Here is a 14152-nt window from a genome sequence, read left to right as displayed (position 1 = left end):
GTTCGTCATTGCTCTCTCAGTCATTCCTGGAAACTCCCTCCTGACGACAAAAATAAGACAGAGGTAGTGTCATTGTCTCTCCTCCCACGACGTGGGTGTCGGGCCTTACCCAAAAACGTTGCTCTCTGCTGTTCTATTCCTATCATGAATGGCTTCTGTGGATCTTAGCTGCAGACGAATTTAGAAAGATAACGAGAATTAGTTCAACTGCAGAGGAATTTGGTGAGTATACAACAGAACGACAGGTGGTTGAATGGTAACGAAATAAATTGCGTAACGGTGATAATGTAAATAGATAGAAAGACCAGTGGGTTCTACACAAAGGTATCTTGTTTAATACATGCAGATATGGTTTAGAACGAAGGAGAGTGTGTATTCCTTTGGATTATAGATGTGAATTCATTTGGTATATCTACTAGACTTACGGTCATTTTGGTATTAAGAAATATATAGCTCACTTAAGGAGATATCACTATTGTAAAAGCATTAATCGAATTATCAGACAGAAATTAAGTACATGTAAGCTATGCCAACAAACCAAGTATGCATTAGACACTAGGCTGGTACTCATTTTCCATTTATACGTAGGAAGTACGCTGACATTTCTTCAACTGACACGTTTTGCCGGTTACCGAGAGGAATAGATGGTATATGTTAAATTATAGTCACGGTAGACTTATGTTCGAAGTTCCTTACATTACATCCTGTCAAAGCTGCCACTGGCGAAGCTGTTTCTATCGGGATTCCATATCTAATGCTGGGAAACCTGAGAGGTAACATCTGACATTGGAGTGCAGTTTATATATAGAGAATTAAAGAATTCAAAAAATAACTGGTGTAGCACGTGGCTACATTCAGCACCCACACCTAATATGTTCCATACCCACTTACTCCTAAATATAAAAATCAGTGCCAATTTTGAGCACACTAATTAAAATCTACATAGAAATTAAAAAAAATTATTTTTAAATGTTTGCCATCCTGAGCGAACTAGAATTAAAAAAATAATAATTTGATGTTCAATAGCATTAAATATTATTTTATAATCAGTCAACAAATTTTCAGCAACACCTTTTGATTGGAAACGTACCAGGTTTTTTTCTGGTGGTACTCTCTTTATTTCATTTCAACCCACTAATTTTTTTTTAGTCAGTATCGCTTTTGGACTGCGATTCACCCATCGTCTTCTTCTTCTTGTTCTTCTTCATCTGGCATCCTCTTGGCAACAATTTCTGCAGATGGTGCAGTTGCTAATAACAGATGTCCTCATTTTCTTTTTGATGTGCTCAAGCAAATAACAATAGTATTGGCCAGGCAAATGTAAACGTTATTTGCTTGCCTGTGGAGACAGCTGAATAGCTGTAGGTTTTAAGTTGTATGTACAGTTAGTATTTGAGAACAAAGCTGATTTAAGAACAAAAATGAGACACCAGCTTGCGGTTTCCTGGTCCAGCTCCAGCTGCTAAGGCTGTCCAGGAAGCTGTGGCTGGACAGCACGGCGCGGCCTCCCCGCCGCTCCGGATGGCGATCAGAATGTGAGAGAGACACAGGTCACTCAGGAGGCAGGTGCTAAGCTATATTTCACGCCAGCCAGCCTGCTGAATTGATCTAATTTCTTTGATTTTTCAGCCAAATATTAACCAGTTTTAAAAATTCAAAATTCTGGTATAATCTACATGAAAATGGATGTTGTTGTGGTCTTCAGTCCTGAGACTGGTTTGATGCAGCTCTCCCTGCTACCCTATCCTGTGCAAGCTTCTTCATCTCGCAGTACCTACTGCAACCTACATCCTTCTGAATCTGCTTGGTGTATTAATCTCATGGTCTACCTCTACGATTTTTACCCTCCACGCTGCCCTCCAATACTAAATTGGTGACCCCTTGATGCCTCAGAACATGTGCTACCAACCGAGCCCTTCTTCTAGTCAAGTTCTGGCACAAACTTCTCTTCTCCCCAATCCTATTCAACACTTCCTCATTAGTTATGTGATCTACCCATCTAATCTTCAACATTCTTCTGTAGCACCACATTTCGAAAGCTTCTATTCTCTTCTTGTCTAAACTATTTAGCCATGTATGGAAGTGAAACATGGACGATACACTCCATACAAATACTTTCAGAAACGACTTCCTGACACTTAAATCTGTACTCGATGTTAACAAATTTCTCGTCTTCAGAAACGCTTTCCTTGCCATTGCCAGTCTACATTTTATATCCTCTCTACTTCGACCATCATCAGTTAATTTGCCCCACCAAATAGCAAAACTCCTTTACTACTTTAAGTGTCTCATTTCCTAATCTAATACCCTCAACATCGCCCGACTTAATTCGACTACATTCCATTATCCTTGTTTTGCTTTTATTGATGTTTATCTTATATCCTCCCTTCAAGACACTATCCATTCCGTTCAATTGCTCTTCCAAGTCCTTTGCTGTCTCTGACAGAATTACAATGTCATCGGCGAACCTCAAAGTTTTTATTTCTTCTCCACGGATTTTAATACCTACTCCGAATTTTTCTTTTGTTTCTCTCACTGCTTGCTCAATACACAGATTGAATAACATTGGGGAGAGACTACAACCCTGTCTCACTCCCTTCCCAACCACTGCTTCCCTTTCTTGCCTCTCAACTCTTATAACTGCCATTTGGATTCTATACAAATTGTAAATTGCCTTTCGCTCCCTGTATTTTACCCCTGTCACCTTTAGAATTTGAAAGAGCGTATTCCAGTAAACATTGTCAAAAGCTTTCTCTAAGTCTACAAATGCTAGAAACGTAGGTTTGCCTTTCCTTAATCTAGCTTCTAAAATAAGCCGTAGGGTCAGTATTGCCAGACGTGTTCCAATATTTCTACGGAGTCCAAACTGATATTCCCCAAGGTCGGCTTCTACTAGTTTTTTCCATTCGTCTGTAAAGAATTCGCGTTAGCATTTTGCAGCCGTGACTTATTAAACTGATTGTTTGGTAAATGTCACATCTGTGAACACCTGCTTTCTTTGGGATTGGAATTATTATATTCTTCTTGAAGTCTGAGGGTATTTCGCCTGTCTCATACATCTTGCTCACCAGATGGTAGAGTTTCGTCAGGACTGGCTCTCCCAAGGCCGTCATTAGTTCTAATGGAATGTTGTCTACTCCCAGGGCCTTGTTTTGACTCACTGCGTGAAGAGTTTGACAGAGCACTGAAAGACCTATCATATCTCCCATTTCATCTTCATTTGCATCCTCTTCCATTTCCATAATATTGTCCTCAAGAACGTCTCCCTTGTATAGACCCTCTATATACTCCTTCCACCTTTCTGCTTTCCCTTCTTTGCTTAGAACTGGATTTCCATCTGAGCTCTTGATATTCATACAAGTGATTCTCTTTTCTCCAAAGGTCTCTCTAGTTTTCCTGTAGGCAGTATCTATCTTACCTCTAGTGAGATAAGCCTCTAAATCCCTACATTTATCCTCTAGCCATCCCTGCTTAGCCATTTTGTACTTCCTGTCGATCTCATTTTTGAGACTTTTTTATTCCTTTTTGCCTGCTTCATTTACTGCATTTTTATATTTTCTCCTTTCATCAATTAAAATCAATATTTCTTCTGTTACCCAAGAATTTCTACTAGCCCTCGTCTTTTTCTCTACTTGACCCTCTGCTGCCTTCAATACTTCATCCCTCAAAGCTACCCATTCTTCTTCTACTCTATTTCTTTCCCCCATTCCTGCCATTTGTTCCCTTACGCCCTCACTGAAACTCTGTGCAACCTCTGGTTTAGTCAGTTTATCCAGGTCCCATCTCCTTAAATTCCCACCCTTTTGCAGTTTCTTCCGTTTTAATCTACAGTTCATAACCAATAGATTGTGGTCAGAGTTCATATCTGCCCCTGGAAATATCTTGCAGTTTAAACCTGGTTCCTAAATCTCTGTCTTACCATCATATAATCTATCTGAAATGTGTTAGTATCTCCAGGCTTCTTCCATGTATACCACCTTCTTTTATGATTTTTGAACCAAGTGTTAGCAATGATGAAGTTGTGCTCTGTGCAAAATTCTACCAGACGGCGCCCTCTTTCATTTCTTACCCCCAATCCATATTCACCTACTACGTTTCCTTTTCTCCCTTTTCGTACTACCGAATTCCAGTCACCCATGACTATTAAATTTTCGTCTCCCTTCACTATCTGAATAATTTCTTTTATTTCATCATACATTTCTTCAATTTCTTCGTCATCTGCAGAGCAAGTTGGCTTATAAACTTGTACTACTGTAGTAGGCGTCGGCTTCGTGTCTATCTTGGCCACAATAATGCGTTCACTATGCTGTTTGTAGTAGCTTACCCGTCTTCGTATATTTTTATTCATTATTAAACCTTCCCCTGCATTCCCCCTATTCGACATTGTATTTATAACCCTGTATTCGCTACACCAAAAGTCTTGTTCGTCCTGCCACCGAACTTCACTAATTCTCACTATATGTAGGTTTAACCTATCAATTTCCCTTTATAAATTTTCTAATCTACCTGCCCGTTTAAGGGATCTGACATTCCACGCTCCGATCCGTAGAACGCCAGTTTTCTTTCTTCTGATAACGACGTCCTCTTGAGTAATCCCCGCCCGGAGATCCAAATAGGGGACTATTTTACCTCTGGAATATTTTACCCAAGAGGACGCCATCATCTTTAACCATACAGTAAAGCTGCATGCCCTCGGGAAAAATTACGGCTGTAGTTTCCCGCCGGCCGCGGTGGTCTCGCGGTTCTAGGCGCGCAGTCCGGAACTGTGCGACTGCTACGGTCGCAGGTTCGAATCCTGCTTCGGGCATGGATGTGTGTGATGTCCTTAGGTTAGTTAGGTTTAAGTAGTTCTAAATTCTAGGGGACTGATGACCACAGCTGTTAAGTCCCATAGTGCTCAGAGCTATTTGAACCATTTTTTGTAGTTTCCCCATGCTTTCAGCCGTTCGCAATACCAGCACAGCAAGTCCGTTTTGGTTAGTGTTACAAGGCCAGATCAGTCGATCATCCAGACTGTTGCCCCTGCAACTACTGAAAAGGCTGCTGCCCCTCTTCAGGAACCACATGTTTGTCTGGCCTCTCAACAGATAACCCTCCGTTGTGGTTGCACCTACGGCATTGCCATCTGTATCGCTGAGGCACGCAAGCCTCCCCACCAACGGCAAGGTCCATGGTTCATGGGGGGAGGTGAAAATGGATGTTCAGAAAAATTATAATGAATAAAATTGGGTATGACAAGTATACAGTTTTTCTGTTTAAATGTTTTCAGTAGGTATTCTGTGTTGAGCTTCCCATCTAAGTTTTTTCTTACTATACATGAGTATATAGAGAAGTGTGTCTTTTGATACCTTATCATTAAACGGACCCGCCAAATTCATTGGTGTCTTTTGACTTGTAACTATTTTGTCCAAGTGTCATGTTGATCACATATGAAGGACAATGTGTTATGAAATTAGGGGGATTTATACCAGTACCTCTTTTGTTGAGTAACTCGTTTAAAATAAAGAGAAGTGTCACAAGCTTTCAGATAATTATCTACAGGTTCTAAATTCCAAGCTTCTTGTGGAAACATGTCCTTTTTTCCGATTTTCATATACAGATTATACAGCCTTAGACGATCATAAATTGACTATCAGGAAACTGGAGGAGAGAGTCACTGCTCAGAATAACATCAAATTTGAGTAACATATTATTGATGCAGCGGGGAAATGCCATGGGATAAAAAACATTTAACGAAAATTTGACCAATAGATGGCACTGTAAGCGTCAGAATCTGCTTACCAATAGACGCACAGCACATAGCCCTCCCAGAATTGCGATTCATCTGTCAACGATAGCCGATTCCAGTTATGTTAAGACCCTTACAGCGCCATCTGGTGGGAATATTCGTCTCCATGATGTTTCCCCCTGTGTCAATTATATGTTGTTCAAATATAGCGTCAATCTGAGTATTGTTTCTCATTCTACGGCGTTTTGAAACGAAAAATTTAATTACGGACATCCTATGTGTGTGTATGTATGTATGTATGTATGTATGGTCCACAGCAGTTCCTAAATCACTGTCCCGATTTCAACCACAATTGGTACAAATACCATTTACGATCTGGAGAGAAATACTGTCGAGTTAAGAACTGCCATCCTCCTAGTGGGGTGGGGTCGGTAACTTCAGAGAGTGAATGGGGGAGGAGTAGGCTGTCATAAACAGGGGAAGGAGGAATTGTGCAGAGAGAATGTGGAGGAAGAAATAGGCCGAGACTGGGGGATGGAGGATAAGGTTGGTGATGATGTTTGGTTTGTGGAGCGCTCAACTGGGGGATGGAGGAAGTGGATAGGGAGCAGAGTCAAGGGAAGCAGGAGACAGATGGGATGGTGGTGAGGGGGGAGAGAATGTGATGGACAGAGAGAGGGGTAAGGGGGAGATGGACAGAGAGAGGTGAAGGTGGAGATGAACGCTTGCAAGACTGGGATAAAAAAATATGTGGGCCATACCAGGTACTCAGTAAGTTCATTATAATTGCTTCATTGGCAAAAAGCCAGGAACAATCGAATGCCCATTTTAATATTCATAACACTATCTGTCTAAAATCGTGTCCTAATCTTTTACTTCTATTGTGTTTTGTCTTAAATAATAACTGGTTCCTAGGCAATGGTCTAGGGGTAGCGTCTTTGATTAATAATCAAAACTTCTTCGGTCCCGGGTTCGATCCCCGCCACTGCCTAAATTTTGATAAATAATCAGCATTGGCGGCCGAAGACTTCCGGCATTAGAAGTCAGCCTCATTCTGCCAACGGCCTTGTCAAAGAGGGCGGAGGAGCGGATAGAGGTTCAGGGCACTCTCTTGTCCTAGGGGTGGGAAATTGCCCCTGCCGCCGTTGGATAAGCAGCTGCAGCAGCAAGTCGTATACTCCTAGCTCACTCATTTGTTACATAGTTTAATTCTTAATTTCTTTGCGTGTTTTTGGTACTTGCATTGTGTAATTCATAAATTTCGGGCGTATTATAGTATTTGAGAGTTGTAGCATCGCGTTTTAGTACCTGAATAGTGTAAATTCGCGTAGTCGTTTGTCTACTGTTTTGTTTTGAACGGCCAGTGTCGGTTGGTCGCAGTCAGTGTGCTCCCTGCCGCCGTTGGATAAGCAGCTGCAGCAGCAAGTCGTATACTCCTAGCTCACTCATTTGTTACATAGTTTAATTCTTAATTTCTTTGCGTGTTTTTGGTACTTGCATTGGTTAATTCATAAATTTCGGGCGTATTATAGTATTTGAGAGTGTAGCATCGTGTTTTAGTACCTGAATACTGTAATTTCGCTTAGTCTCCTTCCGCCGCCGAGCAGTGTCAGCAGTGCGCAAGTAGCAGCATTACTGCATTTACTAGGCAATCTTGTATTTTAATAACCGTTTAAATTTTGTCGATTTGTTTGCGCTCTCTGTAGATTAGTTCAGACGTTCTTAGCAAAACAGTTTTTAGCATGGATAGTGACTGCAACTGCTGTGTTGGCTTCGGTCACACAGCTTGAGGCTGTTGCCAATGGGCATCACTGTGGGGGTCGGGATGGGGGTTTGTCGGGGACGGCCAGCTCGTCCCACGCATCCCCTGATCGGACTACGACTGTGGTTGCCCGGGATACTGCCCGCATTGAGGCTGATCCCTCACCTGTGGTAGAGTGGGAGGTCGTTTCAAGGTGTGGCAGGGGGCGAAAGACATTCCGGAGGGCTGAACGGAAAGCCTCTCCAGTTTGTCTGACGAACCGGTTTCAGGCTCTGTCTCAGGCTGATACTGATCTTCGGCCTGACATGGCTGCTTGTCCTGTTCCAGAGGTTGCCCCTCAGTCTGCAAGATCCGGGCAGTCGCAGAGGGTGGGCTTACTGGTAGTTGGGAGCTCCAACGTCAGGCGCGTAATGGGGCCCCTTAGGGAAATGGCAGCAAGAGAGGGGAAGAAAACCAATGTGCACTCCGTGTGCATACCGGGGGGAGTCATTCCAGATGTGGAAAGGGTCCTTCCGGATGCCATGAAGGGTACAGGGTGCACCCATCTGCAGGTGGTCGCTCATGTCGGCACCAATGATGTGTGTCGCTATGGATCGGAGGAAATCCTCTCTGGCTTCCGGCGGCTATCTGATTTGGTGAAGACTGCCAGTCTCGCTAGCGGGATGAAAGCAGAGCTCACCATCTGCAGCATCGTCGACAGGACTGACTGCGGACCTTTGGTACAGAGCCGAGTGGAGGGTCTGAATCAGAGGCTGAGACGGTTCTGCGACCGTGTGGGCTGCAGATTCCTCGACTTGCGCCATAGGGTGGTGGGGTTTCGGGTTCCGCTGGATAGGTCAGGAGTCCACTACACGCAACAAGCGGCTACACGGGTAGCAGGGGTTGTGTGGCGTGGGCTGGGCGGTTTTTTAGGTTAGATGGCCTTGGGCAAGTACAGAAAGGGCAACAGCCTTAACGGGTGCGGAGCAAAGTCAGGACATGCGGGGACCAACGAGCAATCGGTATTGTAATTGTCAACTGTCGAAGCTGCGTTGGTAAAGTACCGGAACTTCAAGCGCTGATAGAAAGCACCGAAGCTGAAATCGTTATAGGTACAGAAAGCTGGCTTAAGCCAGAGATAAATTCTGCCGAAATTTTTACAAAGGTACAGACGGTGTTTAGAAAGGATAGATTGCATGCAACCGGTGGTGGAGTGTTCATCGCTGTTAGTAGTAGTTTATCCTGTAGTGAAGTAGAAGTGGATAGTTCCTGTGAATTATTATGGGTGGAGGTTACACTAAACAACCGAACTAGGTTAATAATTGGCTCCTTTTACCGACCTCCCGACTCAGCAGCATTAGTGGCAGAACAACTGAGAGAAAATTTGGAATACATTTCACATAAATTTTCTCAGCATGTTATAGTCTTAGGTGGAGATTTCAATTTACCAGATATAGACTGGGACACTCAGATGTTTAGGACGTGTGGTAGGGACAGAGCATCGAGTGACATTATACTGAGTGCATTATCCGAAAATTACCTCGAGCAATTAAACAGAGAACCGACTCGTGGAGATAACATATTGGACCTACTGATAACAAACAGACCCGAACTATTCGAATCTGTATGTACAGAACAGGGAATCAGTGACCATAAGGCCGTTGCAGCATCCCTGAATATGGAAGTTAATAGGAATATAAAAAAAGGGAGGAAGGTTTATCTGTTTAGCAAGAGTAATAGAAGGCAGATTTCAGACTACCTAACAGATCAAAACGAAAATTTCTGTTCCGACACTGACAATGTTGAGTGTTTATGGAAAAAGTTCAAGGCAATCGTAAAATGCGTTTTAGACAGGTACGTGCCGAGTAAAACTGTGAGGGACGGGAAAAACCCACCGTGGTACAACAACAAAGTTAGGAAACTACTGCGAAAGCAAAGAGAGCTCCACTCCAAGTTTAAACGCAGCCAAAACCTCTCAGATAAACAGAAGCTAAACGATGTCAAAGTTAGCGTAAGGAGGGCTATGCGTGAAGCGTTCATTGAATTCGAAAGTAAAATTCTATGTACCGACTTGACAGAAAATCCTAGGAAGTTCTGGTCTTACGTTAAATCAGTAAGTGGCTCGAAACAGCATATCCAGACACTACGGGATGATGATGGCATTGAAACAGAGGATGACACGCGTAAAGCTGAAATACTAAACGCCTTTTTCCAAAGCTGTTTCACAGAGGAAGACCGCACTGCAGTTCCTTCTCTAAATCCTCGCACAAACGAAAAAATGGCTGACATCGAAATAAGTGTCCAAGGAATAGAAAAGCAACTGGAATCACTCAATAGAGGAAAGTCCACTGGACCTGACGGGATACCAATTCGATTCTACACAGAGTACGCGAAAGAACTTGCCCCCCTTCTAACAGCCGTGTACCGCAAGTCTCTAGAGGAACGGAGGGTTCCAAATGATTGGAAAAGAGCACAGATAGTCCCAGTCTTCAAGAAGGGTCGTCGATCAGATGCGCAAAACTATAGACCTATATCTCTTACGTCGATCTCTTGTAGAATTTTAGAACATGTTTTTTGCTCGCGTATCATGTCATTTCTGGAAACCCAGAATCTACTATGTAGGAATCAACATGGATTCCGGAAACAGCGATCGTGTGAGACCCAACTCGCCTTATTTGTTCATGAGACCCAGAAAATATTAGATACATGCTCCCAGGTAGATGCTATTTTTCTTGACTTCCGGAAGGCGTTCGATACAGTTGCGCACTGTCGCCTGATAAACAAAGTAAGAGCCTACGGAATATCAGACCAGCTGTGTGGCTGGATTGAAGAGTTTTTAGCAAACAGAACACAGCATGTTGTTATCAATGGAGAGACTCTACAGACGTTAAAGTAACCTCTGGCGTGCCACAGGGGAGTGTTATGGGACCATTGCTTTTCACAATATATATAAATGACTTAGTAGATAGTGTCGGAAGTTCCATGCGGCTTTTCGCGGATGATGCTGTAGTATACAGAGAAGTTGCTGCATTAGAAAATTGTAGCGAAATACAGGAAGATCTGCAGCGGATAGGCACTTGGTGCAGGGAGTGGCAACTGACCCTTAACATAGACAAATGTAATGTATTGCGAATACATAGAAAGAAGGATCCTTTATTGTATGATTATATGATAGCGGAACAAACACTGGTAGCAGTTACTTCTGTAAAATATCTGGGAGTATGCGTACGGAACGATTTGAAGTGGAATGATCATATAAAACTAATTGTTGGTAAGGCGGGTACCAGGTTGAGATTCATTGGGAGAGTGCTTAGAAAATGTAGTCCATCAACAAAGGAGGTGGCTTACAAAACACTCGTTCGACCTATACTTGAGTATTGCTCATCAGTGTGGGATCCGTACCAGGTCGGGTTGACGGAGGAGATAGAGAAGATCCAAAGAAGAGCGGCGCGTTTCGTCACTGGGTTATTTGGTAACCGTGATAGCGTTACGGAGATGTTTAATAAACTCAAGTGGCAGACTCTGCAAGAGAGGCGCTCTGCATCGCGGTGTAGCTTGCTCGCCAGGTTTCGAGAGGGTGCGTTTCTGGATGAGGTATCGAATATATTGCTTCCCCCTACTTATACTTCCCGAGGAGATCACGAATGTAAAATTAGAGAGATTAGAGCGCGCACGGAGGCTTTCAGACAGTCGTTCTTCCCGCGAACCATACGCGACTGGAACAGGAAAGGGAGGTAATGACAGTGGCACGTAAAGTGCCCTCCGCCACACACCGTTGGGTGGCTTGCGGAGTATCAATGTAGAATTTAGATGTAGATGTAAAGGCGGAAGAATCCGCAATGTTCAACGACATGAGGATGCAGAAGGCAATGGAAACCACTGCATTAAAGACACGTAACGTGTATCCACATCCATGTGGCCTGTAATTGAAGAAGTGTCATGATGATCTCTCCATTGGTAAAAGATTCCGGAATAGTCCCCCATTCGGATCTCCGGGAGGGGACTGCCAAGGGGGAGGTTACCATGAGAAAAAGATTGAATAATCAACGAAAGGATAACTTTCTACGAATCGGGGCGTTGAATGTCAGAAGCTTGAACGTGGTAGGGAAACTAGGGGAAATGCAAAGGCTCAATCTAGATATAGTAGGGGTCAGTGAAGTGAAGTGGAAGGAAGACAAGGATTTCTGGTCAGATGACTATCGGGTAATATCAACAGCAGCAGAAAATGGTATAACAGGTGTAGGATCCGTTATGAATAAGAAGGTAGTGTGTTACTGTGAACAGTTCAGTGACCGGGTTGTTCTAATCAGATTCGACAGCAGACCAACACCGACAACGATAGTTCAGGTTTACATGCCGACTTCGCAAGCTGAAGATGAACAGATAGAGAAAGTGTATGAGGATATTGAAAGGGTAATGCAGTATGTAAAGGGGGACGAAAATGTAATAGTCATGGGCGACTGGAATGCAGTTATACGGGAAGGAGTAGAAGAAAAGGTTACAGGAGAATATGGGCTTGGGACAAGGAATGAAATAGGAGAAAGACTAATTGATTTCTGTAACAAGTTTCAGCTAGTAATAGCGAATACCCTGTTCAAAGATCACAAGAGGAGGAGGTATACTTGGAAAAGACCGGGAGATACAGGAAGATTTCAATTAGATTACATCATGGTCAGACAGAGATTCCGAAATCAGATACTGGATTGTAAGGCGTGCCCAGGAGCAGATATAGACTCAGATCACAATATAGTAGTGATGAAGAGTAGGCTGAAGTTCAAGGCACTAGTCAGGAAGAATCAATACGCAAAGAAGTGGGATACGGAAGTACTAAGGTATGACGAGATACGTTTGAAGTTCTCTAACGCTATAGATACAGCAATAAGGAATAGCGCAGTAGGCAGTACAATTGAAGGGGAATGGACATCCCTAAAAAGGGCCATCACAGAAGTTGGGAAGGAAAACATAGGTACAAAAGAAGGTAGCTGCGAAGAAACCATGGGTAACAGAAGAAATACTTCAGTTCATTGATGAAAGGAGAAAGTACAAACATGTTCCGGGAAAATCAGGAATACAGAAATACAAGTCGCTGAGGAATGAAATAAATAGGGAGTGCAGGTTGGCTCTGAGCACTATGGGACTCAACTTCTGAGGTCATTAGTCCCCTAGAACTTAGGTTAGTTAGATTTAACTATTTCTAAGGACATCACAAACATCCATGCGCGAGGCAGGATTCGAACCTGCGACGTAGCGGTCTTGCGGTTCCAGACCGCAGCGCCTTTAACCGCACGGCCACTTCGGCCGGCGGAAGTGCAGGGAAGCTAAGATGAAATGGCTGCAGGAAAAATGTGAAGACATCGATAAAGATATGATTGTCGGAAGGACAGACTCAGCATACAGGAAAGTCAAAACAACCTTTGGTGACATTAAAAGCAACGGTGGTAACATTAAGAGTGCAACGGGAATTCCACTGTTAAATGCGGAGCAGAGAGCAGATAGGTGGAAAGAATACATTGAAAGCCTCTATGAGGGTGAAGATTTGTCTGATGTGATAGAAGAAATAGGTGTCGATTTAGAAGAGATAGGGGATCCAGTATTAGAATCGGAATTTAAAAGAGCTTTGGAGGACTTACGGTGAAATAAGGCAGGAGGGATAGATAACATTTCATCTGAATTTCTAAAATCATTGGGGGAAGTGGCAACAAAACGACACTTCACGTTGGTGTGTAGAATACATGAGTCTGGCAACATACCATCTGACTTTCGGAAAAGCATCATCCACACAATTCCGAAGACGGCAAGAGCTGACAAGTGCGAGAATTATCGCACAATCAGCTTAACAGCTCATGCATCGAAGCTGCTTACAAGAATAATATACAGAAGAATGGAAAAGAAAATTGGGAATGCGCTAGGTGACGATCAGTTTGGCTTTAGGAGAAGTAAAGGGACGAGAGAGGCAATTCTGACGTTACGGCTAATAATTGAAGCAAGACTAAAGAAAAATCAGAACACTTTCATAGGATTTGTCGACCTGGAAAAAGCGTTCGACAATATAAAATGGTGCAGGCTGTTCGAGATTCTGAAAAAAGTAGGGATAAGCTATAGGGAGAGACGGGTCATATACAATATGTACAACAAGCAAGAGCGAATAATAAGAGTGGACGATCAAGAACGAAGTGCTCGTATTAAGAACGGTGTAAGACAAGGCCGTAGCCTTTCGCCCCTACTCTTCAATCTGTACATCGAGGAAGCAATGATGGAAATAAAAGAAAGGTTCAGGAGTGGAATTAAAATACAAGGTGCAAGGATACCAGTGATACGATTCGCTGATGACATTGCTATCCTGAGTGAAAGAAAATGAAGAAGAATTAAATGATCTGCTGAAAGGAATGAACAGTCTAATGAGTACACAGTATGGTTTGAGAGTAAATCGGAGAAAGACGAAGGCAATGAGAAGTAGTAGAAATGAGAACAGCGAGAAACTTAACATTACCATTGATGGTCACGAAGTCAATGAAGTTAAGGAATTCTGCTACCTAGGCAGTAAAATAACCAATGACGGACGGAGCTAGGAGGACATCAAAAGCAGACTCGCTATGGCAAAAAAGGCATTTCTGGCCAAGAGAAATCTACTAATATCAAATACCGGCCTTAATTTGAGGAAGAAATTTCTGAGGATGTACGTC

Source organism: Schistocerca serialis, unplaced genomic scaffold, assembly GCF_023864345.2.
Source record: "Schistocerca serialis cubense isolate TAMUIC-IGC-003099 unplaced genomic scaffold, iqSchSeri2.2 HiC_scaffold_868, whole genome shotgun sequence".
Lineage (NCBI taxonomy): Eukaryota > Metazoa > Arthropoda > Insecta > Orthoptera > Acrididae > Schistocerca > Schistocerca serialis.
The sequence above is the reverse complement of the archived record's forward strand: the minus strand, read 5'-3'. Positions refer to the sequence as shown.